Here is a 27,342-nt window from a genome sequence, read left to right as displayed (position 1 = left end):
CTTTTGCTTGCCCAGATGGGGGATGCAGAACACGCTCTCTCGCTCTCTCTCTGTGTGTGTGTGTGTGTGTGTTTGTGTTTGTGTGTAGAAACTGTACAAAGGAGAAGCTGTGCATTGCTGCTGTGTCCATGTTTGCCTTTGGCACCACCCACCACTGGAATTGTGGCCCCCAGAAGGGAATACGGCCCTTTCTTATAAACGCAGCTGTTGTTGACGTTTCTGTGTTTGTGTTTGCAGGCCCCTTTGTTAGTAGGAAACAGAGACAGCTTTGCAGGAGTCCTTCAAAAGCCAGCAGTGTCAGCTGCCTCCTTATTCACAAAAGTTCCGAAGTGATTCCTCGCTTCGCGTTCTTGTTAATCTGTCAGAGTGCGGCTCTTGCTTCGAGGCTGCTAATGTAAACCATGTTAATAAGACAAAACAAGGAGTTGTGCTGTGCCGTAGGCAGCGGGGAGGGCTGGTCCTTGCGTTTCCTAGCAACGCCTAGTGTGGAGATCTGTCGCTCCTCCTTTCGGGAGGGGGTGGGGACGGGACACACGCCATGCCTTGTCTCGGCCTCCCTCCCTCTTTTCTGTCAGGCAATTCCTGTGCAAATGGCGTTGGGGGAACTAGTAATTTGCATGGTGTGACCGCCACGAATCAAAAGCCTTTGCAATATGTATCAGCAAAATCTAAATGCTGGCATGGTTATATTGTGTAAAATGCAAGTCTTTCAGCATGGTAGGGGACTCATCAACTGGTATTTCAGAAGCATACTGTCTCTGTCTGCAGGTAGAACATACCTTTCTGGTTAGTAGCCATTAATAGCCCCATTTGCCATGCGTTTTGCCTAATCCCCATTTAAAGCCAACCCAATTGGTGGGCGTTGCTAGCCCTCAGGGAATGAATGAAGTTTCACAGTTGTCTGTCGTCAACCTTCCAAAGTTCAGCTTCCTTGGAAGCCCACAATTTCTAGTGGTTTGAGACAGGATGAAAAATGCATGGTTTTTATCCATCAATTCTGTCCGCGTATAAATACTTGCCTTCTCCTCTCCATCTCTGTTCACAATAGCCTTCTCGTACGCTAGGCCTGGAGAGGGTGACCTTATGGCGATTGATCCAAGGTCACCCAGTAAGCTTTGTGGCTGAGTAGGCATTTGAAACCCCGATCTTCTTCCATGACTACGCTGGACATTCCAGTAATAATAATAATAATAATAATAATAATAATAATAATAATAATAATAATAATAATTTATACCCCGCCCATCTGACTGAGTTTCCCCAGCCTCTCTGGGCGGCTCCCAATTTCCTAGAGGATGTTGGACTCCCAACTCCCATCAGCCCCAAGAAGCATGGTCAGTGGTCTGGGATGATGGGAGTTGTAGTCCAGCAACATCATGGAAAAGTAAGCTGGGATGATGGGAATTGTGGTCTGCCAAGTTGGTTCAAAGACACATTCAAGCCAGGCAAAAGCACTCAAGTAAGGCGTGGAACCGGACTGCAGAGGGTCAAGGCTTGAGGAGAGGGAACATGGCGTGTCAATTTCCCAAGGACCAAACAAAGAGGTCTCAAGTGATGCATTTGGCCCCTGGGTCTGAAATTCAGTACTTCTGAATTAGAGGGTGGATTCTTTTACAACACACACACACACACACACACACACACACACACACACTGTGTCTAGCATTTTTTACGTAGTGCTTTTGAATGTCCAGCACACTTCCTTGATCCTTACAACAGCCCTGAAAGGCAGGCAGGGGATGGCTGAGGGCAGACTGAGGTTGGTGGGGCAATACCCGAGTTGCCCTAATGGACCAACTCCCAGTGCCAAGCCCAAGGCACACTGGTATTGTCATCATATTGCAGATATATCAGCTTGTCTAAGACTTCTTCTACAGAGTTGTGTGTTAGAGATGCAAATTGAACTGAGGACTTAACTTGCCTTTACACTCTTGGTCACTACAGTACCCCAGCCATCATATCCTGGATTGATATGTCCTTTGTGTTTTGCACCATATGTGTTCGGAAGAGTAGGAATATCTCAATTTGCACTAGGTTCTGTATCTTTGCTTCAACGGCAGATTCCTTTGTGCATGTTTCATTACGTCATAGCTCCACATCTCCCGTTTGGCCAGGTGAACCCCCTTCTTCTTCTAACAGAATTTCAAATACACTTGGAACCAAGGGTGTCCTAATGGGCTGAGCTCTCTTCCTTTTCCCATCCCACCAATCATCTTCAAATATTTCAGCAGCTGTGCTTGGAACTAAACAGTACCTTAGCTTCCCAAGGAATTCAAGATGGATCCCACAGGCTGAAATATTGCTTTGTCCAAGCACTCTGCTGTGTACTACTGGTTTGAAACAGAGTACAGGGAGCTATTTTTCAAATGCTGTGGTTAAAAAAGAGCTTTTATAGTAGCTCAGACCTGCCAATAATTTATCTTTCCCTACCAGCAGCTTCTCAGGAGTATAATCGTTAGAGTTTGTATGTGGTACTATCTGGATCCATATATAATATTTCCAACTTCTGTTCCTACCCTGATAAACTCCATGCTTATGATGTGTACCCTCAGTATCAATCTGACGAGGCACCACTTGAGTTATAGCATGCATTGCAGCTTTTTCACCGTCTATGGCAGGCTTCCTCAACCTCAGCCCTCCATATGTTTTGGCCTACAACTCCCATGATCCCTAGCTAGCAGGACCAGTGGTCAGGGATGATGGGAACTGTAGTCTCGAAACATCTGGAGGGCCAAGGTTGAGGAAGTCTGGTCTATGGCTAGAATGGGCTATTGTTTTTGGAAGTACAACAGTACAATTCAGTTTGTAAGTGAAAGGTTAATAGAGGAAGCTGACCTTCTGGTTGCTTGAGGACCAACCCTACCATTAGGCAGAGGGAGGGAGGGGACAGGCATGGTAGCTGAGTGATGGTGAATGTGTGCACGGTCTCTCCATAATCCCATAAACTAGCCTGTCCTCTGGTGCCATGAAGGACACTGTCTTGTCACCAGTGTTGGAAGTAAGATTCGACTTTAGGTTGTGTAGCACCTTGCAATATTTTACATACAAATATGGTCTATGAATATGTTCATAAACCACCCGTTTCACTTGCTTCTTCTTATTTGCTTCAAGCAGCAAAATGTCTCAGGTTGGCCCTGTAAAACTTCCATCTCCTAAAAAACCCAAACCCATGCAGCAGGCATGGGTAAACCCTTTTCAGCCTAAGGGCCACATTCCATTCATGGCATCCTTTTGGGAGCCACATGCTAGCAGTGGGCGGGCGCAGTGGCAAAAGTGGGCGGTGCAGCAATTTTTAATTCAAGCTTCTTGCGTAATAGGTGAATTTCCACACCCAACCTTCCACACCCCTCACTGTCTTCTATTCAGGCAAGCTAGAAATGTTATCAGAGTTCAGGATCACATCCCAACAGGAAAGAAGCACTCAAGGAATGTGCAAAGCACAGTCAGAAATGGGCATTGCCTGGGAAGAAGGGCGGTCTAATGGTAGGGTGCTGTAGCATTTTCTTATGTCAGTCTTGGGACCTTACTGCATGTTGTAAACTTAGCTTCTCAATAAGAGAGCTTTAGGGCCCAATTTGTGAGAGCTGTGACCCTTTTTGTGCCTCATAACAGTGCCGTTTTGAAAATCTGTAATAGTAGTAGTAGTAAAAAGGTAAAGGTACCCCTGCCCGTACGGGCCAGTCGTGTCCGACTCTCACCTAAGAGGCCGGGGGCCAGCGCTGTCCGGAGACACTTCCGGGTCACGTGGCCAGCGTGACGAAGCTGCTCTGGCGAGCCGGCACCAGTGCAGCACACGGAAACGCCGTTTACCTTCCCACTAGAAAGCGGTACCTATTTATCTACTTGCACTTAGGGGTGCTTTCGAACTGCTAGGTGGGCAGGAGCTGGGACCGAAAGACGGGAGCTCACCCCGCCGCGGGGATTTGAACAGCCGACCATGCGATCGGCAAGCCCTAGGCACTGAGGTTTTACCCACAGCGCCACCCACTAGTAGTAGTAGTAATATAATTTCTTAAGAGCGGTGGCCTGGCCTATGAAACATGCATCGATGGCTGTGCTTTCAGAAATGGCGCACTTGCTTCTTGGTAAGGCTGTTGAGCTCCAAGCGCTTTCAATTAAATCCCTGTTCTGAAGGTTCCTGAACTCATTCCAAAGCTCATTTCCTACTTCATCAGGAAATTGTTTTGCTGCCTTATTGCCTGAGCTGCAAAATAATCCAGAGCTGGGGGAAAGGCTGGTGGAATCACTTCTCTGGGGTGTCCTGAGCAGTCAGCACTGAAGGTGGACCTGTAAGGTTTGAAGAGATGCTACTTCTTGTTGCGTAGATACCCCTGTTTCTTGTTTCCAGTGAAAGGGTGAATTATGGATTAGAAATACTGCTATCCAAAGCAGATTTAAGTGCCTGTAGATGCACTCCTTAGAAAGCTTCCTGAGATTAAGTGATCAAATAAAACCATTGAAGCAGGAGAAATGCAATACCCATAAGATAAAATCTACTTCACCCCTCCCCCCAGGCAACTCATGGCTGGCTGAATTCCATTTCAGAAGTCTTGAACAAAACATACAGTGCTTAAAGTTCTCCCAAGTCCAAGCACACTGCTGCTGGATGAGTAGCAAATAGTTTTGCAGAGGAGTAAATTCTTCAGATTTCAAGTTCAATCACCGGGGAGCAGGGATGGAAGAGAAATTCTCAATTTAAATATGAACTTATGAAATTTGCATTTTATAAAAGAGTTCATGAACCAAAATCCAGCCACCCTTTGAAATTCAGACATCTCCGAATTTCCAATGCAGTGCAAAAAATCATAGGCTATGGTATGGTGTGCATAGAAAAATACATATTTCTAAAAAAAAAAGAATACAAAAATGCATTATCTTCAGGGAAATTGCTGTGCAAAAATGTGTATATTAGGTAAAAGTACATTCAAACATGTATGTTTGGATAAATTAGCAGTAAAACACTGATTAATTTTCATGAGGCCTATGTTTTGGAGCCTGAGTGGTGTACTTCCTGGGATGGAAGTACCTAGGGAGACTAGGCTTAAAGCCACATTCAGCCATGAAACTCTCTGATTGTCCTTAGGCCAGCTGCACACTCTTACCCTAGGACAGTGTTTCCCAACCACTGTTCCGCGGCACACTAGTGTGCTGCGAGATGTTGCCTGGTGTGCCGCGGGAAAAATTAAAAAATTCGAAAGATTTTTATTTTTTTTTAAAGTCAAATTTTCGATTGGGGCGCCGTCACTAGATGACCCCTGGGGTTCCTTCCCTCCCTCCCTCCCGCTCTGCGCCTCCCTCCTCCTCCTCCTCCGGGGAGGCCCTTCCTGGCTCTCAGCCAAGGCTTGGCAGCTGCCACTCACTCACTCGCTCGCCCACCCGTCCCTCCATCCCTGCACCCGGCCTCTCCCCCTCCGTCCCCGGCGCGGGGGCTGCCGGGATCCGTAGTCCCCTTGCCCTTGGGCTCCGCGCCTGCGCGGGGTGCGCAAACTACGTTTCCCATCGTGTCCTGGCGGGCCGGGCGTTTTGTTTGAAGCGCTCTTCTCCCGGCCATGGAATGAGCGCAGTGGCGGCGGCCGGGCGGGCAGGGGCTCTTACGCGCAGACCCCGCGCAGCCTGCCTGCGTCCCCACGCAGATCGGGCGGCAGGATGGAGCCCGGGGATCCCCGCGGAGGCGGAGCCGCGGAGGCGGAGGCTGCCCCCCAGGTAGGGCTGCATCGGGGGGTTTTAATTTTTGCAATGCTGCATCCGCGCCGGAGGGGACGCATCGGACCGCGGGGAGACCCCTTGGCGGGCGTGCAAGGCAATGCATGCATGCAGGCGTTGCATGGAGTGCAGTGCAATGCAATGGCAACGCGGCGCCCTGCATGCATGCATGCAACTTCCACCGGCGCTCCGGACTTGGCAGGTGAGGGGGGTCCCCAGTGGGCGGCAGAGAGTGTCGGGAGGGCGAAGGGGAGCCGGGGGGGAGCAGCGCTGCTCCCCGAGCCGAGCCCGGGGGGAAACTTCGGCGTCGTTGCGCCGGGTGTTGGAAGCGGAGGCTGGCGGGGGCCCCTCACCTGCAAAACCTGGTCGCCTCTCATATATTTCGTGCATTGCATTCATCGCCCGCTTGCTCCTCCAAGGAGCTCCCGGGGGCGTGCGTGGTTCTCCCCGTGTTATCCTCGCAACAACAGCCCTGCGAGGTGGGTCAGGCGAGTGGCCCAAGGGAGCACCCAGGGATTGTCCTGGCCAGGTGGGGTGATTTGAACCCTGCTCTCTGCCCGGTCTTCGTCCTCATTTAGCCCCCACATGTGCATGACTGTGCATGACTGAGGTTTTCCCCCCTCGTCTTGGCTATGGTGTGAGTCTGTGCTGTTAATTAATGGGGTTCTGCCTTCGGAGAAGATGAGCCAGCCCTCAAGGAGGTGATTATGTAATTTGCTAGCAATTCATGTCCCTCCCGGCGTGACGCTGCGCGCTGACGTCACGGGGCTGTAATGGTGGTGTGCCTCGAGATTTTTTTCATGAAACAAGTGTGCCTTTGCCCAAAAAGGTTGGGAAACACTGCCCTAGGATACCCCACAAGGCTGCTTCGATAATAAAATGAATGCAGTGGGGAGAAAACTTATGCTCTCTGGGGCCCCCCTTTCTTTGGAGAAAGGTGCAATAAATGACATAACTAGTTGTGCAGACTGAAGAAAATAGCAGTCAATCCCCACAGGTGCTAATAGGTGGAACTGGAAAATTACTGGAAAATTATTTATTAGTTGGAATTATTATTTACTTTCTGGTACTCTACATTTGGCTGGACTCTACATTTAAATTCTTCCCTGGTCTCCTTGCTGGCCCTAGTAGGACCCGTTTGGCCAGTTAGCCCTGGTGATCATTTGATGTCTACTGAATGGGGTTCCCTCCCGCCTATCACCCCTGAATTTTTGAATTTTATTGATATTGATGCTGCATTTTATGTTGTACTTTATGCTGTTTTAAAGTCGCATTTTAATCAATGCTTTATATTTGCTGTTAGCCAGCCTGAGCCCGGTTTTTAAACTGTGAAGGGCGGGGTATAAATTATTATTATTATTATTATTATTATTATTATTACTTCTTACAAATGCCAAAATAGGCTTCTAAGCAGTTTACAAAATATGAAAAGGAGCTACAGAAACATTAAAATATGACCCTCCATAAATGGACAATAAACCAATGCTATTAAAACACAATCACTTGACTTTGCTGGTCTGAGGAGTTTACTCTACCTAACCTGCATCTCCCAGGGGTGCCCCAGGTATGGATCCCTCGCCTTTACCTCTTGGTTTTAGCCTTCTAAGCACTTGACTTATGGACACATCCACAGCTGGGTGGCAAGTTTATGAATTGTACATTCCACGTCTGGAACTAGGGCCTTAAGAATATGAGTGCTGCTGAATATTCAGAGGGGGGTGTGGTTAGTGGTAGAGCATGTGCTTTGCATGCACAAAGTTCCATGTTCCATTTCCCAGTATATCCAAGTAGAGCTGGGAGAGATCCTTGCCTGAAATCCTGGACGGCCACTGCTGGACATTACAGTATGCACAATACTAGATGAGTCAGTAGCCTGACTCAAAATTAGGCAGCTTCCCTATGTCCCTGAATTACCCTACTTACGCAAAAGGCTCATTCCAGTCGAGCACTTTGCTTTCCACAGTGGGCATCCACGAAGCTCGCAAATAGTGCACAAAGGCAATAAACCTCTCCTGTGGCTGTTCATTGGCTACCCCCTTGACAGGACTGAAGGGGGGGCGGAAATGGGGAAGAAAGACATGTATTTTGCAAGCCAGCCTTTGCTAGCTATTGCATATGCTGTAATTGGACCCTTTCGAGCCAGGCTGTCTAGGCTTGGCTGCATCCGCTGTGAGCAGACAAGTGTCAGCCCTTAATTCTATTCTGTCTGTGTCACTGAGCTAAGACATCTCATCTCATCCTGTTATATGGAGACTTAAGAAAAGATACAGGCATCAGAAAGCTGCCAGGAAGCCACAAGGGCCTGAAACCACTTTGCTACTGATAACCTTCATTTTGGCTTCTTTGAGCAGGATGTGGAGATTTTTCTCTTCTGCATCCAGTTAGAAGGAGGGTGTGTGTGTATGTAAGTGTAAACTAGCCTACTGTGCAAATGTGAAATTTACATTCACTGCTCCATCCACTTTTGCTTCTAGCCCTGCCCCCTACTGGCCTGTGGCCCCCAGGAGGGAATGTGGCCCTTTGGCTGGAAAAAATTCCCCAGCCCAGATTTAGGAACACAGGTCATATTAGCCCATCCAGTTCAGTATTGTCTATATTACAGGCATAGTCAAACTTGGCCCCAGTGGCGTAGCGTGGGGGGTGCAGGGGGGGCCGGCCGCACCGGGCGCAACATCTGGGGGTTAGGGTTAGGGGCGCAAATCCACGGGTTAGGGGGCGCAAATCCATGGGTTAGGGGGCACAAATTACTTGCCTTGCCCCGGGTGCTGACAACCCACGCTACGCCACTGCTTGGTCCTCCAGATGTTTTGGGACTACAATTCCCATTATCCCTGACCACTGGTCCTGTTAGCTAGGGATCATGGGAGTTGTAGTCCCCAAACATCTGGAGGGCAGAGTAAGTGCAAACCACACACTCAAGGGATGAGGACTGTTTTGCAGGTAGATAAATGAAAGGCTGCCTGAGATCAGCTGCACAAATTGGATCTTCTTGTCTCTTGTTGAATCAAACGGCAGATCCATCCAATCCAACATCAAGCAGCATCTCTCTCATGCTGCTAAACCCAGCAACTTGTTGGCACACTGCCTCTGAACTTGTGGATGGAATTGAGGAAGTGCTATAGCATCTGCTTTGCCTGCAGCAGGTCCCGGGTTCAATCCCCGGCATCTCCAGAGAGGACTGGGAGAGAACTGCTGCCTGAAACCCTGGAAAACTGCTGGAGATAATACTGAGCTAGAAGGAGCACTGTGGTCTGATTCAGCATAAGGCATCACCCCATGATATCTACCATGGGGGGGTCTGTGTTTAGCAACAACGGCTACTAGTGGTTGCAGACGCATCTTCTCATGAAGAAGGCTCTGGGCTGATTCCCCTTGTAAGGGTGAGTCTAGATCAGCCTTTCTCAACCTGTGGATCCCCAGATTATGTTGAACTACAACTCCCATCACCCTTAGCTAACAAGGCCAGAGCACAGGGATGATGGGAGTTGTAGTCCAAGAACATCTGAGGACCCACAGGTTGAGAACCGCTGGTCTAGATTGTCACTCCTTTGTAGGAGGAATCCAAGTACATATTGTAAACTCAGATTAAAAGTGGTTGCACAATTAAAAGTGGATTGTTGCCCCACAACAGGGTTATACAATGTAGTGCCCTCCAGATGTTTTCTGGACTCCCAACTCCCATCAGCTCCAGACAGCATGACCAGTGGTTAGGGATGATCTTCATTGGAGTCCCAACAACATCTGGAGGGCAACCCAGTTTGGCCTTTATTCCTGCAACCACACTTCCCCTGTGCCTGGAAGACTGCCAGGACATAGGTTTTAGCCTGGTAGCCTAAGTTTAATCACAGAGCCTCATTCGGAATCTGTGCCCCTTCCAAAAAGTTCACTTAGACTTCAGAGGATGGGGAGGAGGGGATGGTTTTGGCAGCCTATATAGGTGGTTTTTTCCTTCACTTATTTGTAGAGAAATTGCAGAGAAGACTCCTGGTTTTAAATATCTACTTTGTTTTTAAATAGAACCCTGAGACTCACCAAACAGGGCCAGACATGAAGTGGTGGCTCAGGAGATGGAGCCCCTTAGCTCCTGTATGTTTTGAGCCAAGTACTGAGATGACCTACTTAATCCAATACAAATCTACATTTGACTTCTTCTTTTTTTAACAGATCAGAGATTCTAATATTCAGACTAGAGTTGAGTTACTGCAGATCAGAGATTCCAGGTCTCTAATTCAGAAGGGAGATAGCCTTTTGTTGCTATTTTTGAAACTCTTGCTGACCTACTGCAAATCATGCAGGGATCTTCCTTGAGATCCTAATCTATCTTTTCCCTACCCCCAGTCTGAAAAGATCAGGTGAGAACTTTAAAGGGCAAAGGATTCGTGACTAAAAATTGAAAGGGTGTGAACCCATAGTTTTGGCTTCCCTGTGGCTCGAAACCTACTGTATAGCAGTGCTAAATACACTTGCCTGCCAGCAAGTCCCATTAGACTTTGTTGGTGTTAAATCTGAGTAGACCTGCCTAGCATTGTGCTACAAGAGTTTCCCCAAGTATTACCATGAAGGCGATAAACTCTGTCGTCCAGCAATTGTAAGAAAAGCCTCATGCTGATCTCTTAAAATACAAGCGGTACCTCTCTCTAGCATGACCCCCATCCCTTTCCTACGAATGTTGGCATGCATGTTAAACAATAACAACCAAATTATTGGAAGACCAGTGTGAAACCCAGTGGTTTTGTTTCCCTGCTTCCTACCAGCATTGATAAGTGGTGGGGAGCTCTGTCTAAACTTCATCTGAAGGCTTAGATCAATACACCGTGGGCTTCTACAGGCATCGGCAGGAAGGAAAGGATACTTAACTTTAATCAGCCAACCAGGCGTTTTGCTCTGGCTGCTCCCAGTTTCAGTTTTCTCAAAGTAAACACCAGCTAAATTTCTGGGCAAGTAACCACAGAGGCTGGGAGCTCCTAGCAGTGGTCTAATCTAATCTATATTAGGCCCTCTCTGTTTTCATTGTGGTTGGAGTAACTCTTCACATTTGGCACAATGCGCTTCCTTGCTAACACTTGAAAAATTATCCTGTTCTTTTCCCCCCTGCAAACTCCATCACTTTACAAGAGACACGGTAACTGATCTGGAAGAATATTTGTTCTTGCAAAAAAGAAAAGTGTTGCGTGAACCCCCATCCACCCAAAAAGAGAGCAAATACAGCTATGTAACTGAAATATTCCCTAAGCCATTTTTTATCCCTTAGCGTGTCACAAACAATTCATACAGGGAAGGCAGGCAACTTACATGCATGTCAACCCTCATTCACTTTTCTGCTGCGAAAAGCCTCGTCTGTGTTTCATAAACATTTCACCGAAAAGGCTTTTGATTTTCTTATCCCAAAGGAACTGTCACTCCTCAAGTTGACTCCACTAGAGGTTGCCATCCAGTATACTGCCTGTAAGTGGTGGTATTTAATCAGAACTCCCCAGTGGCATCCTACACAATTTAAAATAAATACTCTGTTGGCCAACTCATGCATTTAGCTTCTGCCTCTCCCTGAAGTCTTTCAGAGGGGTAGAAATATTTAAGGATTCCAAAAGCATTTTAATTTATCAAGAGTCAAATCCAAAAATTCATTTTGGATTTTGTGTAAGATGCCTTTTGTACTTTTATAGAAAGGTGGAGTCATAAATTCAATTGCCGTGCTACTAATAATGGCACTTAAAAATCCCAAAGATTGTGCATAGTGATGCTCACCAGAAAGCACCAAGTAAAAAAGTTACACTTACTCGTGAGACACTTCTCCAGGGTTCAAAGTAGGGAACAAAAGATGAAACGATAAGGCATTAGCAACAGAAATGAAGCAAAATCATTCAGATGTTTGCCACGAAAACCACTGTAGTTTCTTGTAAACGGCAGCGAGAGATTTTCAAGCTTTTTGTGTCTCTTGAGTGAGGCCATTGGTCTGCCTGGTTCAGTGTTCTCTGCACGGACTGGCAGCAGCTCTCCAGCATTTCAGATGGTGTGCATTCCCTGGAGAATGCCAGGGATGGAACACAGGTGCTCTACTGCTATGTCCTTTTAAGCTGGTGGTTTTCTCTGCTGGGGTCCTCAACGAAGTTTCCCCCACTTAGAAGTGGGCTTTTGTTCTTGGGAGCAGAACCTTGTGGCACAGTTGCTTCCTCCGATGTGGGAGGTTGTCCATATGCCAAGTGGCGCTGCTGCTTTGCTTTATCGTTTTTCCCCTTCCTTGGGAAAATGATCTGGTAGAGGGTCTGAGAAAAGCAACCAGGCAAAAAGCCGCGAAGTGCAGCTGGTGTCAATTTGCAATAGCATTTTGGGGAGGGGGGCAGGAAGGGGAGAGCGAGGAAGTTAAGAAAGCACTTGGAGTGGTACGTAGATATATGTAGCCTGTGCTGCATGTATTTTTGCACTCAAAGAACACAGGACCACCCCGTACCCAGCAAGAACTATGCGGTCTCACTTGTCATTCATTCCTTGGGGAAAAAATATTTCCTAGCAACTGAGCTTTTCTCTTTAACAAAGAAACACCAGCAACTAGGATCCGTGTTGCACAAGGCTGTAATAATTTAGAAGGGAATCACTGATACAGGCCTTGCATTGATATAAAACAGTGGTGCCCCGCAAGACGAATGCCTCGCAAGACGGAAAACCCGCTAGACGAAAGGGTTTTCCGTTTTTGAGCTGCTTCGCAAGACGAATTTCCCTATGGGCTTGCTTCGCAAGACGAAAACGTCTTGCGAGTGTTCCGATTTCCCCCCGCTCCCTCCTTTTTCTAAGCCGCTAAGCCTTTAATAGCCACTAATCCGCTAAACCGCTAATAGCGCTAAGCCGCTAATAGGGTTGCTTCGCAAGATGAAAAAACCGCTAGACGAAGAGACTCGCGGAACGGATTATTTTCGTCTTGCGAGGCACCACTGTACAGCCATACCTCTGGTTACAGATGCTTCAGGTTGCGTTTTTTCAGGTTACGGACGCTCCGAAACCTGGAAGTACCGGAACGGGTTACTTCTGGGTTTCAGAGGTTGCGCATGCGCGGACGCACTGCTGCGGGTTGTGAATGTGCATCCTGCACGGATCACGTTCGCAACCCGAGCATCCACTGTAATCTGAACAAACACAAACCCCTGTGTTGCAAAATGTAACAATCTACAAAGATGCAAATTCAACACGCTGGCTAATAACTGTAAGTGAATATATAATTGGTTGTAATGTCATTCAAAATATACGAATAAGCCACTTCAAAATGATGTATATATCATACAACACATCTCACAAAATATACAAGTAACTGCAAGTAGTTATATATATCAGAGTCAAACAAAGAACCAAACAAATCAATGAATAGCGAGGAACGCCAAGCCGTCTCTCAAAGGAAGACGTCTCACAAAAGTCTCAAAGGAAGACATCTCTCAGAAGCCTCAAAAGGACAGTATATACTCTGCATATACTCTAATCTATATACAGTGGTACCTCGGGTTAAGAACTTAATTCGTTCTGGAGGTCCGTTCTTAACCTGAAACTGTTCTTAACCTGAGGTACCACTTTAGCTAATGGGGCCTTCCGCTGCTGCTCTGCCGCCGCCGTGCGATTTCTGTTCTCATCCTGAAGCAAAGTTCTTAACCTGAGGTACTATTTCTGGGTTAGCGGAGTCTGTAACCTGAAGCGTCTGTAACCTGAAGCATCTGTAACCCGAGGTATCACTGTAACTACTCTATATAACTACTTGTAGTTACTTGTATATTTTGTGAGATGTGTTGTATGATATATACATCATTATATATTCACCAACAGTTATTAGCCAGCATGTTGTATTTGCTTTTTTGTAGATTCTTGCATTGATATAGGCTAGGGATTGCCTACATGGTGCTCTCCAGAGCTTGCTATACTACAGCACCCATCATCTGTGATCATTGTCCCTGCTGTTAATGGGCACCATGTTGGCTACCCTTGATAAAGGCAATCCACTGTTTATTCAGGGTGCTGGCATCTCTCAAACCAGCTTTTTTCAGATGGAGATGGTAACGAGTAAGGCTGCTTGTCCTTGAGCTCTGCGGTCTGTCCTTGTTTTGATTTATTTTATCTTGAATGGTTTTAAAGCCAGTTGGACCAGCAGCTAATGATAATTGCCACATGCAAGCAAGGAACATATCTGTTTTTATCTGTATTACTTCTTCATGGGCTTAACAAGCCACATATTTTAAATGGTGGACAGGCGATAGGGGAGCAGCTGTTTTGGCTCAGCTGCTGATGAGAAATGTTTAGACTTCCATCTTGACTGAAGGGTACTCCACAGTTTTCACATGGTTATTACATAAGCACAGGCCTACAGTACTTCAGATAAAGCACCCAGAACTCCTTTCCCAGATTTAGTCCAGAAATCTGTGTTGGACTATTGTGACTCGTCAAGGAAGATGCAGGTATTGGCAAAGCAGTTGTGGGAAGATAAAGTTAATAATGTCTTACATGGACAGCCCTGGAGATGCCTTATCCCAAGTACAGTGGTGCCCCGCAAGACGAATGCCTCGCAAGACGGAAAACCCGCTAGACGAAAGGGTTTTCCCTTTTGGAGGTGCTTCGCAAAACGAATTTCCTATGGGCTTGCTTTGCAAGACGACAATGTCTTGCGAGTTCCTGCTGGTTTTTTTCCCCTCCCCCCCTTTTTCTAAGCCGCTAAGCCACTTATCAGCTGATCCGATCAGCAGATAAGCCGCTAAAAGCCGCTAATAGCGCTAATCTGTCAATGGGCTTGCTTCGCAAGACAAAAAAAACCGCTAGACGAAGAGAATCACAGAACGGATTCTTTTCGTCTTGCGAGGCACCACTGTAAGAGGTTTTGCTACATGCTCCTTTAATGAAAGCTTAGCTAACTGGTCAGTTGATCTGGACTTGCTAGGAAGTGATCTACCGTATTTTTTGCTCTATAAGACTCACTTTTTCCCTTCTAAAAAGAAAGGGGAAATGTGTGTGCGTCTTATGGAGCGAATGCAGCCTGCGCAGTTATCCCAGAAGCCAGAACAGCAAGAGGGATCGCTGCTTTTGCTGCGCAGCGATCCCTCCTGTTGTTCTGGCTTCTCAGATTCAGAATATTTTTTTTCTTGTTTTCCTTCTCCAAAAACTAGGTGCGTCTTATAGAGCGAAAAATATGGTATATGCTCCCAGGCAACCCCAGCTTAATCCATATAACAAAGTGTCATCCATGTACATTGAGCAGCTTGACATAAAAGACTTGGCTACAGCAGAGACTGAAAGTTCCTCACTATGGGAACTTTTACATGACCAGTGTCTCCTGTTTAAACAAACAGCAGAGGGTATGTTTAGTAGAATTGACACATTAGAAAAGGAAGTTTTGGCTTTGAATACCATAATTGGTACACTGGTTTGGTTAGTGGAGACAGGAATTCTAACTGTAAGACCCTCCCAAGTAGAAACTGAGTTTATTGATGGTTTGAGGGTACATGAAAGTTGGAGATAGATCTGAGTTCACCAAGCCCCTATCAAATTCAGCAACCAAACAATTAAATTACACCCATCAAGATTGGAACTTGAACTCAGAAACCTTCTTTTACGCCAGTATGAATGTTCACGAGATGGACTTGGAGGAGTCCTTTTCCATTCATCTCTTTACTCCTTCAGATACAAGGCTACTGATAGGGGATGAGTATGCTAATAATCCACTTGCTACATTCCAAGGAAATGATCTGGGTCTGTCACCTAATCTAATTTGTACAAGCTGGCGTCTTTCGATGGAACTCTGAAGGCTTCAGGGCAGCTCTCCTCATTTCCTGCCCTATAGCACAGATGGGAGGAAAAGGCAGCGAATGATGGCTTAATAAACATACTTTGAAAGCTTGTGAATGAGGGGGGTGGTCATTCATAACTGACCAGTGAAAAAACCCAGCAGAATAATTAAAACAGAATCTGAACTGCAAGCAGGAATTCAGTCCATTGTAGGGGTTTTCCTGGGTTTAGAAAATGGTTTACGTTGTAAATACCTGTCTTAATTTTGGCTACAGAACTAACCTTTCAGGATCCTGTTGTATGGGATAAATTTTGGTCTCTAATTCATATGTTCGCTGACAGAGAGCTGTTTTTCAAATTAAAAGGTGTTCCAAATAACCTGTACTTGCTAGAGAATGGGAATCACAGTCTGGAAAGGAGCAGAAAGTTCTTGAGCTATAAGACTCCTGCCTTTGTCACCTATCCAAATAGTATCCAGATACATTCCAATAGACAAGAAAGGAATATCAATTATATTGGCCTGAATGCAGGTATTGGAAGAAACATCTCCGGGTTAGAGGCCTCAAACTCCTACCCTAGCAATCTACTTTCCAGAGATCAAAGGGATTATCTGTTAACAAATGCTCAAGATAAGCCCAGGGACTCTAGGTAATTATAGAAAAGCAAATTATGATACCTTCCGCTCCCCACTAAGGTACAGTAAATGACTAGAAAACATCTAGAAAGGTCTTAACATTCTTTCTTGGAACCCGGTGGGTTGGGATAATAAGGAGGCAGATAAGAATTTTATTAGGAATCTTTCATTTCTATGTGATCATCTCTCAAACCTTCCTTTTTGGGGTAAGGTCATCATTATTATTTAAATAGTGATTTAAAATACAACTTTAAAACCAGGTTAAAACAATCTATGATCGAAGTGGTAGATGAACCAGGCAGTGTCTCTTTCATGTGTGTGGTGTTATAGATATTCCCGCCCCCCCCCCCTCTTTCTCATGAATCCATTCCATCGCTTGGATATTTTTAAAAAATTGTTATTTTTAAACCACACATGAAAATTAGCATACTTTAAGATTTCCATATACAGTGATACCTCGGGTTAAGAACTTAATTCGTTCCGGAGGTCGGTTCTTAACCTGAAACTGTTCTTAACCTGAAGCACCACTTTAGTTAATGGGGCCTCCTGCTGTCGCTGTGCCGCTGTAGCACGATTCCTGTTCTCATCCTGAAGCAAAGTTCTTAACCCAAGGCACTGTTTCTGGGTTAGCAGAGTCTGTAACCTGAAGCATATGTAACCTGAAGCATATGTAACCCGAGGTACCACTGTAGTATAAACATATAAACAGCAAAAAAAGTACATCTATTAGCTACATAAATTAGATAGGATACTTATGTACAATTTTTGTTGCCCAACCTGCAAAGCTCTCTTAGGTCAGGATAACCAGTGCTGGGGGCTGAAAATCTTACAAAATCCCATTTCTGCCTACTTGTGAGCCAAACTGAGATACCTAAAATTAGGAAGTTTTGGTCACCGGGGTTTGGCAGAGGATGACGGGTGTGCCGTGTGTCATTAACAGAACTTCGTTTGGCTAATGATATATTTAACAGAATGATTCACATCATGGTTGCTAGCATCTGTTTGCAGAAAGTAGAGGGCCCCCATTTCCTAACCGTTTTACAAAAAAATATATTTAAAAAATCCTGCTATTAAAGCCTCGGTTTTGATAACTTTTAAAAGCATAACTATTAAAACTAATTGGCTGATCACCACTTTGGATGCTGCTGCTAATAGTTTTCTCTTTTTTATTCTGCTGGAATGCCTGATGGCTGCTACGAAAGGAACGTGCAGAGCTTGTAAAAAGCCCAAGTTACATACGCTGCATTAAAACACACACATGCACACACAAAAGGGGTAGCCATGTTGCTCTATTAAGAAAACAACCAGCAACAGCTCTAAATTTCACAGTTGGGCAATCTATTACAGTGGTACCTCGGGTTGCAAACACCTCAGGTTACCAACACTTTGGGTTACAGACTCTGCTAACCCTGAAGTAGTACAGTGTTACCTTGGGTTAAGAACTTAATTTGTTCTGGAGGTCCGTTCTTAACCTGAAACTGTTCTTAACCTGAGGTACCACTTTAGCTAATGGGGCCTCCCACTGCTGCCACACCACCACCGTGCGATTTCTGTTCTCATCCTGAAGCAAAGTTCTTAACCCGAGGTACTATTTCTGGATTAGTGGAGTCTGTAACCTGAAGCGTCTGTAACCCGAGGTACCGCTGTAAGCAAAGAAGAGGGGGGGAGAGACGGGGGTGGGGGTTGGAAAAAAAAGCACCAATTAGGCTGAATGTCGTAGCGATAGGGTCAGTTTTTAGACACTGTTCCAAGATGGTAAGTTGCAGGCTGAATCAGTCTCTGCCAAATGCTACAAGTTACACACCTAGGATTTGGGCATAAAGAAGCAACAACTTCCCCTTCCCCCATTTTTTAAAAAACATAAAAATCCATCCTACTCCTTAAGCAGAACAGGGAGCTTCCTCGTTAGGGCAGAGAACAGAAATTAAGAGAAAAGTGCAGTCATTGGCCTGTCTGCACACAATACTGTAGCACAGGGGTCAGCAAACTTTTTCTGCAGGGGGGGGGTTCATTGTCCCTCAGAACTTGTGGCAGGTAGGACTGCGCATGAGTGTGCACGTGCACATGCCTATGCCTCTCTTCCCTTGGAGACAGAGCGGCTGAGATACCTCCACTCACCGTGTTCAGATGGAGTGGACTGGGCTGAGCTGGGCTGGGGAGGGGGCGCCCCGCCGGCACTGGATCTCGGCTTCTGCAGAGAGGCTGCAGCCACCCCGCCAGAAAGGGTGTCCATGACCGTGCTGCTAATGTGTCATCACCGCCAAGCAGCATAGAAGAGGAGTCCTCCTCCTCCTCCTCTTCCCTCTCCCTCCTCGTAGGCTCTCTGCTCCCGCTTCTTCCCGCCCCTTCGCTTCTCCTCTTCCCTACTCGGAGCTAGACGTCAACATGGCGCCCTGCGCTGCGCCTCGCCCCGATTGGAGCAGTGAGTCTTGGGAAGGGTCGCCATTGGCCACTAGCTCGCATCAAACCAGCCAATGGAGGGGAGGCCCGAGGTTGCTAAGGCTTCGGATTGGCCAGCGTCGCAGAAGTCTGAGCAACTTCGCAGCATGCTGGGGAGATGTACTCCCGGGGGGGGGGGGACGCAATAAAGTGGCTCCCATAAAAAATTGAAAAAGGCGATCGCACCGATCCAAGTGGCAATTGCAGAACCGTTCGCAGGCCGGATCCAGAGGGCAATTGGGCTGAATCTGGCCCATGGACCGTAGTTTGCCAACCCCTGCCTTAGCATGAACTTGCAGACTCTGGAACAGGAGATTGTTCTCCTCCCATGCTGCGCTGCGCTGAGCTAAGCCATGTCATGCCTTGTTGTCCAAACCTGAGCTCGTGGTTTAGCTCTCTGTGGGCGGACTACAAACTGCAACCAGAGTTTCTCCTACAGGAGAGCTAAGACACAAGCTCAGTTTTGGATGATGTGCAAAACACCATGACTTGGCCTAGTTTAGCAGAGCAGCAGAACAGCTGAGATGGAGCAAAGAGGCCAGAACCTCTTTTCCAGGAGCCCACATACATATAGCATGCACCTGCTAAACCATGGTTTGGCTTAACGTGACCTGCAAACCAGGCCTACATATTAGCAGAGCCAGAGATTATTTGGGGTTGCGTACTAAATTACAAAGAGTTGATTCGGTATGATTTTTTTTGTGGCTGATGCAATTTTATTGGCTAGCCAACACCTGTCTAAGAAGGAAAGGAGAGCAAGCAGCAGGGAGCTTATAGGACTGAGGCTCCTTTGACTGGAAAGTTTTATTTGCCCATCATTGTAAGAATACGATTCTGAGTTACTTGTGCAAATTTTCCAATTAGGTGTCTGTTTTAAGCAGATTAGACAAAACCTATGGTGGACAGGTGTATCAGTGACTATTAGCAAGTGGCCCAGCTGGGTCCTTTTAGACCCTAGACATAATGCTTACACAGAAACGCACTCTTTTGGAGTATGTATTACTTCAGTTGAGAAGCACACAGAACATTTTTCTTCCCCCTGCTATGCCATGCTCTAAAACTCTGCCTGCATCTCTCATGTTAAAGCGAAAACGACAACAATAGTTTGCCAAGCCTGTTTTAAAAACAATAATTACTAGTAATAATAATATGTGTGTGTGCAGCTTTCTCTCAAATCATAGAAGCATCATGAAAGCAAGAATAATGTTGGGTTTCCTTCTTCTACCCTGATAAGTACCATTTTGTTGTAGAGAATGATAATTGATTTGTTGCGTCTGTTACCATGTACATGCCTGATTAGGCACCCACTGCCTACAAAATGAATTCAAGAAAGAAAGGGTGTTCTGGTGACTCGGACTTCGCTCCTCATGCCCATGCCTGATCAGATGCTTGATGAAGGGACTGTTAGCTGCAGCCCCATCATCTGCTCTTCTCTGGGTGGTGGGTTCTGGATTCCTGAACCAGAGTCCAGCCTACTCCACCTACTGTTAGTAATTGTGACTGTGGAAGGGTCACACAACAGTGGTACTACATCTGTTTTGCATGCAGAAGGCCACAGGCTCAATCCCTGGCATCTCCAGGTGGGGCTGGGAGAGACCCTAGCCCCCAATCTGAAGGCCTGGAGAACTTCTGAGCCAGGTGGGCCCAAGAGTTTGACTTGTTACAAGGCAGCTTCCTATGTTTCCATGATGTCTCCATGTATTTTAATAATATACCTGTCAGACTGATGTAGAGATGGTGCACAACTGCATTTCTACCTGCTAAAGGTCCAACTTCAGCCCCCCCCCCTACATTGCCTTTGCATTCCACACACCACCTTCAAATACAAATTAAAGGGAGTCCCTCTTTCCTTTTCCTCATTCATGCTCGTTCGTTTGATCGCTAGATTTGGGAGAGATGAGCAGAAATCTCAAAGCTATTTAAAAGGATTAGAGCTGGCCTGTGGGGGTTTTAGCAGAAGAATTAGCCAGCGGAAATCATCTTTTAGTGCATGGGTCGAAAAGCAAATGGGTGGTATTTTAGCCTACATTTTGTAGGAAGCCCAAGACGCTGTTTCCTTTGTCAGCGAGTCTGATTTGATGAGGCTCTGCCGCTCTTGAGTTCTGACCTGCTCTCGGGTATGATTGCTGCCAGCTTAGCAGCCTGTGTGTTTGGTGGAAAATGGAGAGAGACGCAATATTCTTGGGAGGAGGGTAGATGGAGACTAGGAGGCATAGCAAGGAAAGGGGACATTGTGCTCAAACTCCCTCTGGTGGGAAGCTCACTGCCTGGAGGCTGGTTTTAACATGCCCCAACCCAAGATGGCACAGTCATCCCTGGGACAACAGCAGTTCACAAACCAGTGTTTGTTGAATGAAAGCACCCATATGAAAAACTACACACCTTGTGCTGCAAAGGGTCTTTACACCCACCCACACCCCGGGGAGCATATTCTGAAAGGGCATCTGTTCGTTGTGTAAACGGCAACAACTGAAGCATGGCCTTGATGTAATGGCATTTCCATACAACTTTTGGAGTGCATGTGTGTGTTTGTCCAACCCTCCTGCAATTATTTTTTGGTTTGCAGCCAATCTCATATGCTGGCCTCAGACAAGGCAAGGGGGGGGAACACAAAAGCCCTGCCCACCCCCTGCTCAGAAACTGGGGTGGGGTCAACATCTCAGCAGTTGCAGTTATAGCAAGGAACTTGGTTTAAGAGAAAGAAAGCAAAACGAACATCAGGATACCTGGACATGAGACCATGTACACACTCTCTTTCTCTTTCTCTTTCTCTTTCTCTTTCTCTTTCTCTTTCTCTTTCTCTCTCTCTCTCTCTCTCTCTCTCTCTCTCTCTCTCTCTGTGTGTGTGTGTGTGTGTGAGTGAGAGAGAGAGAGAGAGAGAGAGAGGAGAGGGAGGGAGGGAGGGAGGGAGAGAGAATACCCACATCCCTGCTTTTGTCTTTCATGACATTAAGTTCATGGGCAGAAGTTGTGCCATATGGAGCTAAATCATTCATCATTCATCATGACTGGGAGCATTAGTATTCTTAACACAAAGGACCACATCCTCTGCCAAGAGACTGTCCTTTCTGTGTATGTATATTATATACTGTTGTTGTGGAATACAGGCAGTTGCAGGAGGGGAAGAGCCTGTTTGCATCTGGTCCCAGCCGGGTCCCTGGAAGAGTCCTCACCTTTCGCTCTTGGGAAGTGAGGTAGCTTTTAGCAGCCCATGCCAGGGATTCCATTGCAGTAGCAAACAGCTTAAGAGTGAGAGAGAGATCACCCTTTTGGCCACAGAAATACGACACTGAGAATGTCCCACAGAGTTTGTTGCTACATGGGAAACTGCACAAAACATCTTGTTTGTTTATTAGATTTATAAACCGCTTGATCGAAAAGCTCTCTGAGCGATGTACAAATAACACTGGATGCAAGACACTGCTAAAATGCACTGTCCAGTTAAAAACAAACGAACTTAAACCATGCATAAAAGCAAATACCTGTAGAACCATTGTGACAATATTTAAAAAGAGAAAATCATTAGTACAGCCAAGGTAGCAGGGTGCTGGTCATGAAAGCTAATCCGGCAAAGCATTTATTAGCCTTGAGGTATGCTTTACTTTGGGCATGGCAGGTATAGCCTCACCTGTTCTCTACCTCCAAAGCTGGTTTAAGTTACCCTTCTGACATGGAAACTGCAGTCCCATTATATGACAGTGTACCTGGTGTTTTCCTCCCACCTCTTAATTTCTTTTTCTTTTTCTTTTTTAGAAACCTGACATGTATAACCATCATGTCAGGACTTCACAACACAGTAAATGCTTTTTCACATTGCCTAGGAACTTCCTGTGTGTTTGACTATGCGGTTCACGTTGCGGCTGCAATGGGATCGCCTTACTGTGATGCTGCGGTGTCTGCTGAAGCGGACAAAAGGAGCACGTTGCCTTTCTAAAAATAAAACGCTTTTCCCTGACTACTTCAATTTGGGGAGAGAGAGAGAGAGAGGGGGGAGAGAGGAGAGGAAAAAAACTGGCACACTGGCATATTAAGAGACTGCTTTTTACCAGAATCAGAAACTCTTGCCTTAAAAAAAAAAAAGAAAAAAAGCCAAGGTTTTATTCTCACCTTCTGCCTTGCAAACTATGACTACTTTTTGGTATAACAGCAGTTGCATTTCTTGGTTCTTGTCAAGCTGTAACTTCCACTTGCCTGCTCCCAGCTGCCTCTTGTCTCCAGGTACTTAAGGGGGGTTGGGGAGCTGAGAAGTGCTGAGCAATCTGTGGTGATGGAGGCAAAAGAAAAACCCATGAGAAGCGGAGGAGACAAAGCCTTGAAATAAGCAGTTGTTGGGAAAGGCATTTAAGCCTCACACCAGTCAGTTCTGTTTTATTCTAGGTAGGATTGGCACCTGCCACTCATCTGTCTGGCTGCTCCTTTTTTCCCCAGCTTGCAAATATATCTCAGGGAGCCATCACAGTAAGAGTCATATCTAATGTTTGATGGGGCTGTAGCTCAGTGGTGTAGAGCCCCTGCCTTTGCATTGCAGAAGGCTTCAGGTTCAGTCCCTCACTGTAGGGGCAATCTATCTGGAAGACAATCGTAGTTCGAGGAGTTTAGTGATCTGACATGGTCATTTCTCCCTGCCAGGGACATGGTTGGCACTGTGGTTCTAAACCACTGAGCCTCTTGGGCTTGCTGATTGGAAGGTCGGTGGTTCAAATCCTGGTTACGGAATGAGCTCCCGTTGCTCTATTCCAGCTCCTGCCAACCTAGCAGTTCAAAAGCACACCTGTGCAAGTAGATAAATAGGTACCGCTGCAGTGGGAAGGCAAACGGCATTTCTGTGTGCTCTGGTTTCCGTCACAGTGTCCTGTTGCTCCAGAAGCGGTTTAGCCATGCTGCCACATGACCCGGAAAGCTGTCTGTGAACAAACGCCGGCTCCCTCGGCCTGAAATCTGAGCTCCACAACCCCATAATTGCCTTTGACTGGACTTAACCGTCCTGGGGTCCTTTACCGCTACCTCTTCCTGCCTCTGTTTACTTCCCCTCTATCTCTTGTTCTGCTCTTTGATGGCTGAGAGCAGCCTTTAATGTATAATCTGGTGGACGGAATAAGTGATAATTGCAGGGTACCTTCTGACCTTCTTCTGTGCTAGACATTGTTTGGAAGAATGTGGGGTATTGGAAGAGGGGGCTAGCTAATTAATAATCTGCACTAGCTAGTGGCGCTGTGGGTTAAACCACAGAGCCTAAGACTTGCTGATCAGAAGGTCGGCGGTTCGAATCCCCACGACAGGGTGAGCTCCCGTTGCTCTGTCCCTGCTCCTGCCAACCTAGCAGTTCGAAAGCACGTCAAAGTGCAAGTAGATAAATAGGTACCTCTCTGGCAGGAAGGTAAATGGCGTTTCCGTGCGCTGCTCTGGTTCACCAGAAGCGGCTTAGTCATGCTGGCCACATGACCCGGAAGCTGTACGTCGGCTCCCTCGGCCTATAAAGCGAGATGAGTGCCGCAACCCCAGAGTCAGCCATGACTGGACCTAATGGTCAGGGGTCCCTTTACCTTTACCTTTACTAGCTAGTCAGGCAAGACACATAGGCTAACAGACTTAGTTAGCTATAAATCAGATGGTGTTGGGCAGGACTTCTGTGAAACTCATGTACAAACTCATGGCCGGAGGGTCCTGCAACCTGAGGCTGCCTGGTGGTGGCCCTTTGCCACTTCTTGACGGCTTCCCAGTGGCAGATCGCAGTCCTTGCTTGGTAATGTATATAATGCTTATTATTTTTAAAAATCAAAACAAATTAAAATCAGCAGATAGCTAAAAACAAAAATTACTTGCAGTGCACTGCAGTTTGTGAGGGCTCCTGTTCTCTCCCCCCCCCCCCCCGCCGCCAAACTAGATGCTGAATAGCATTATCTCTTGTTTTTGTATGACATGTTTTCCCTGGGAAAACAACACTTCAACACAAGGAGAGTGTGCCAAGTGCATTACTTTGAACCTCTCATTATACTTGAACTTGTGGCCGTCCAATGAAGCCGAATGTTGGAAGTTGCAGGCTCTGACATACACCTGGGCACCCAAAACCGGCTCTGCTTCTTCTTCCCCTTGTCACGGAGGTGACTTTCAGCCAGAGAGGTAACACAGATGATAATTTGCATTCTCTTCCTGCTTGCTTCCTACCTCATCTGGCTAATGGAAATTGCATGGAAGGGAAGAACAGAAAGGGTGTTTTAAAAAGGGGAGGCTTAAAGCTGCGAAGGTAACATGCATTAGCTTGAAAGCACAGGTCACTGCCCAGGCTCATGCAAAAGCAGTAAAACGTTGCAGAGAAATGAAAGTTGACTTAGTGGGGTTAGAACATTTTAACGCAGCAGTGTTAATTTCCATGTTTAAACCTAAGGGAGCCCTTTTGATCTGAGCAGCCTTTTGACAAGCCCTCTGCCCCTCCTTCCACAATCATATCATATTGCTGTAAATGGATGAATGTGTAATTATCGGAGGTGCCATTTCCTAGTTACTGCAATAAAGTATTTGCCCTCTCGTGTTAAAACACCTGCATTTTTGCTCTCTGTTCTCAGAATTGCATACTTTGGCACAGGGCCCTGATTTGAGACTCTCGGGTGACGAGGCGACGGCTTTGTGGTGTCTTTGTTTTATTGTACTCTTAGCTGAGGGATTAAAAAAAAAAAAATCTCACACTGGCCTGTTTCATACATTACTGTAAGCCATGGTTAGGAGTATGAGCAGAGCCTGGGGGCTTAGCTGTAGTTCACCCCAAAGTTGAAGAGCTGCAAACCACTCTCGAGGCTCATCTGTTCTTCCTGGAGCTTTTAACTATTTGGTAAATTAATAAACCAAAGTTTAAGCAGTTCTCTGCCAGACATTTCAGTGTTAACTATGGTTTGTGTTAACCATGGTTAAGCACTGCGTATGAACCACACCACTATCTCTAACCTGACCCCCTGAGCCTTTCCCCCTTAGGGGCCTAAGATGAAGTTTGTTTTATATTCTTAAGAATATAAAAGAACTCTCCCCTGGCACTTCTCGGTGTGCAAAGAGAGAAAGGAACATGATATTGGTAAAGGGAAGCATTATTTCACTTCTTGGTCTTAAGGGAGGGGGTGTCCCTTTTTCACATCAAATGAACATTTTAACGATTAATAGCCAAGTCTTCTTTGGAGCTCTTGACCTGAGGCCAGAGAAAATGAGAGGCTAGAATCCAATCTCTCTCTCTCCTTTCCCACTCATCCACTCACCCCATCTGCTTCAAAAGAGGCGAAACTCAAAGCATTAAGGATTTGCTTCAACACCTGTTTGGCTACTCAAGAAAAAAAACACCACAGAGCCTTTTCTCCTCCTCCTCTTCCTCCACCTCCACTCCTCCCGATGATTAAGAAGAAACATATGGCAATCCCAGGGAATGGAAACCGATGCCCATTTTGCCTGTCTAATCAATCAGACTTGTTAACAATCAGTGCCGTTGCCTGTGTGCTTGATAAATAATAGTGCCCATCGAGTTTGTGTGTGTGTGTGTTTAATGTAATAAGGTGCTCTTGCTTAATTAATGTGTGTGCATTGGCTAGGGTTGACTTTGAGAGCCGGGTGGTGTCGCGGTTAGAGTGTCCAGCCAGGGTGTGACAGACCAGGGTTCAAAAATCCCACCAGGCCATGAAACTTACTGGGTCACCTTGATATCTCTCAGGCTCTCCGACTGGACACGGTTGCAGTGGGGCATGACAGCGAGCTACATTTGAACCCCTGAGATAGGTTTTAACACTCCACTGTTGCTCAAAGCTATCCCAGCCTAACACGTCTGAAAAGGACTGGTGTCAGGACAAAATTTGGGAAAGGAGCGGTCTGGACCTTTTGCCTGCCAGAAAGCAGTACCAATGTGGGGAATCTGAAGTATGTTCTCTGCTTTACTAGTTGTCTGCTGTTAAGAGAAGGGTGGAAAAAACACACGCATCTTAACTCTGAATTCAGTGTTCGTACCCTGCCAACACAACACTGCTTATCAGCTAAAACATATGTTAAGCTTGGCACTAGGTGTATCACCTGGCCGCTCATTTAATTAAAAATGTTGTCCCATTGAGGGAGGTGCTGGTGACCTGTTGTATATACATGCAGGTGTGGATGCATAGGCAACACAGAACTTCAGTTTGAATAAAACAGCTTTGTGGAGCGAATGAGGCGGCTCAGAAGCCCGTGTTGCCATCGTTCTTGGAACTGTGGGCACATCTGCAAACTGGATAAACTCTCGTTGTCACAACCTGCGCTGCAGCTAAATACACCCTGCAAGCTGTTCTACTGGCTACAATAAAATTCTTCTTCCGAGCCTAATTTCAGAAAGGGGGGAAGATCTTGTAGGTGCTCCAAGAAGGCCTCTGCAGTCCCACGTGCAGCTGTGCAATCTAAAGGAAAGGGGAAAATGCTGGGCAACTGAAATGGAAAGCAAAGATGAAGCTGCTTCTGTGTCTCGTGGAATTCTCTCAAGTTTGGGCAGGGGTACAAGGAGAAGGAAGGAGGGGGATGCTGTAATAATGGGTTTTCTGCAGTGGCAAAGGATTGGGCTAGATTGTGAGATACCTTGAAACTCTTAATTGCATGAATGGAGACATGGTCAGACGTGGGACAAATGCAAGATCAGAGACCCATCTGTAGGGAGCCGTCTTATACCGAATTCAGACCGTTGGTTTCTCTAGCTCAGTATTATCTACAAGGGCATGAAGCAGTTCTCCAAGATTTCAGACAGAGTCTCTCCCAGCCCTAGCTGGAGATGCCAGGGATTGAACCTGGGACCTTCAGCATGCAAAGCAGATGCTCTGCCACTG

General features: G+C 46.3%; 1 protein-coding gene and 1 long non-coding RNA gene across 8 annotated transcripts in view; one reads left to right on the top strand and one right to left on the bottom strand.

Moving 5' to 3' along the window:
* The window catches only part of FBRSL1 (fibrosin like 1), a 791,959-nt gene that overhangs the window by 65,792 nt on the left and 698,825 nt on the right, over positions 1 to 27,342 (top strand). The gene's annotated exons all lie outside the window — the stretch shown is intronic.
* LOC310693991 lies at positions 15,133 to 18,313 on the bottom strand. The gene is made up of 3 exons (XR_014519459.1): positions 18,206 to 18,313; positions 15,736 to 15,862; positions 15,133 to 15,502 (listed from the first exon to the last, which is right to left on the bottom strand). It is a non-coding gene; the product is annotated as an uncharacterized lncRNA (long non-coding RNA).

This window comes from Podarcis liolepis, assembly GCF_965112155.1.
Source record: "Podarcis liolepis genome assembly, chromosome: 15".
In the NCBI taxonomy this organism is placed as follows: domain Eukaryota; kingdom Metazoa; phylum Chordata; class Lepidosauria; order Squamata; family Lacertidae; genus Podarcis; species Podarcis liolepis.
Note: the sequence above shows the minus strand (reverse complement) of the source record. Positions and strands in the feature narration are given on the sequence as shown.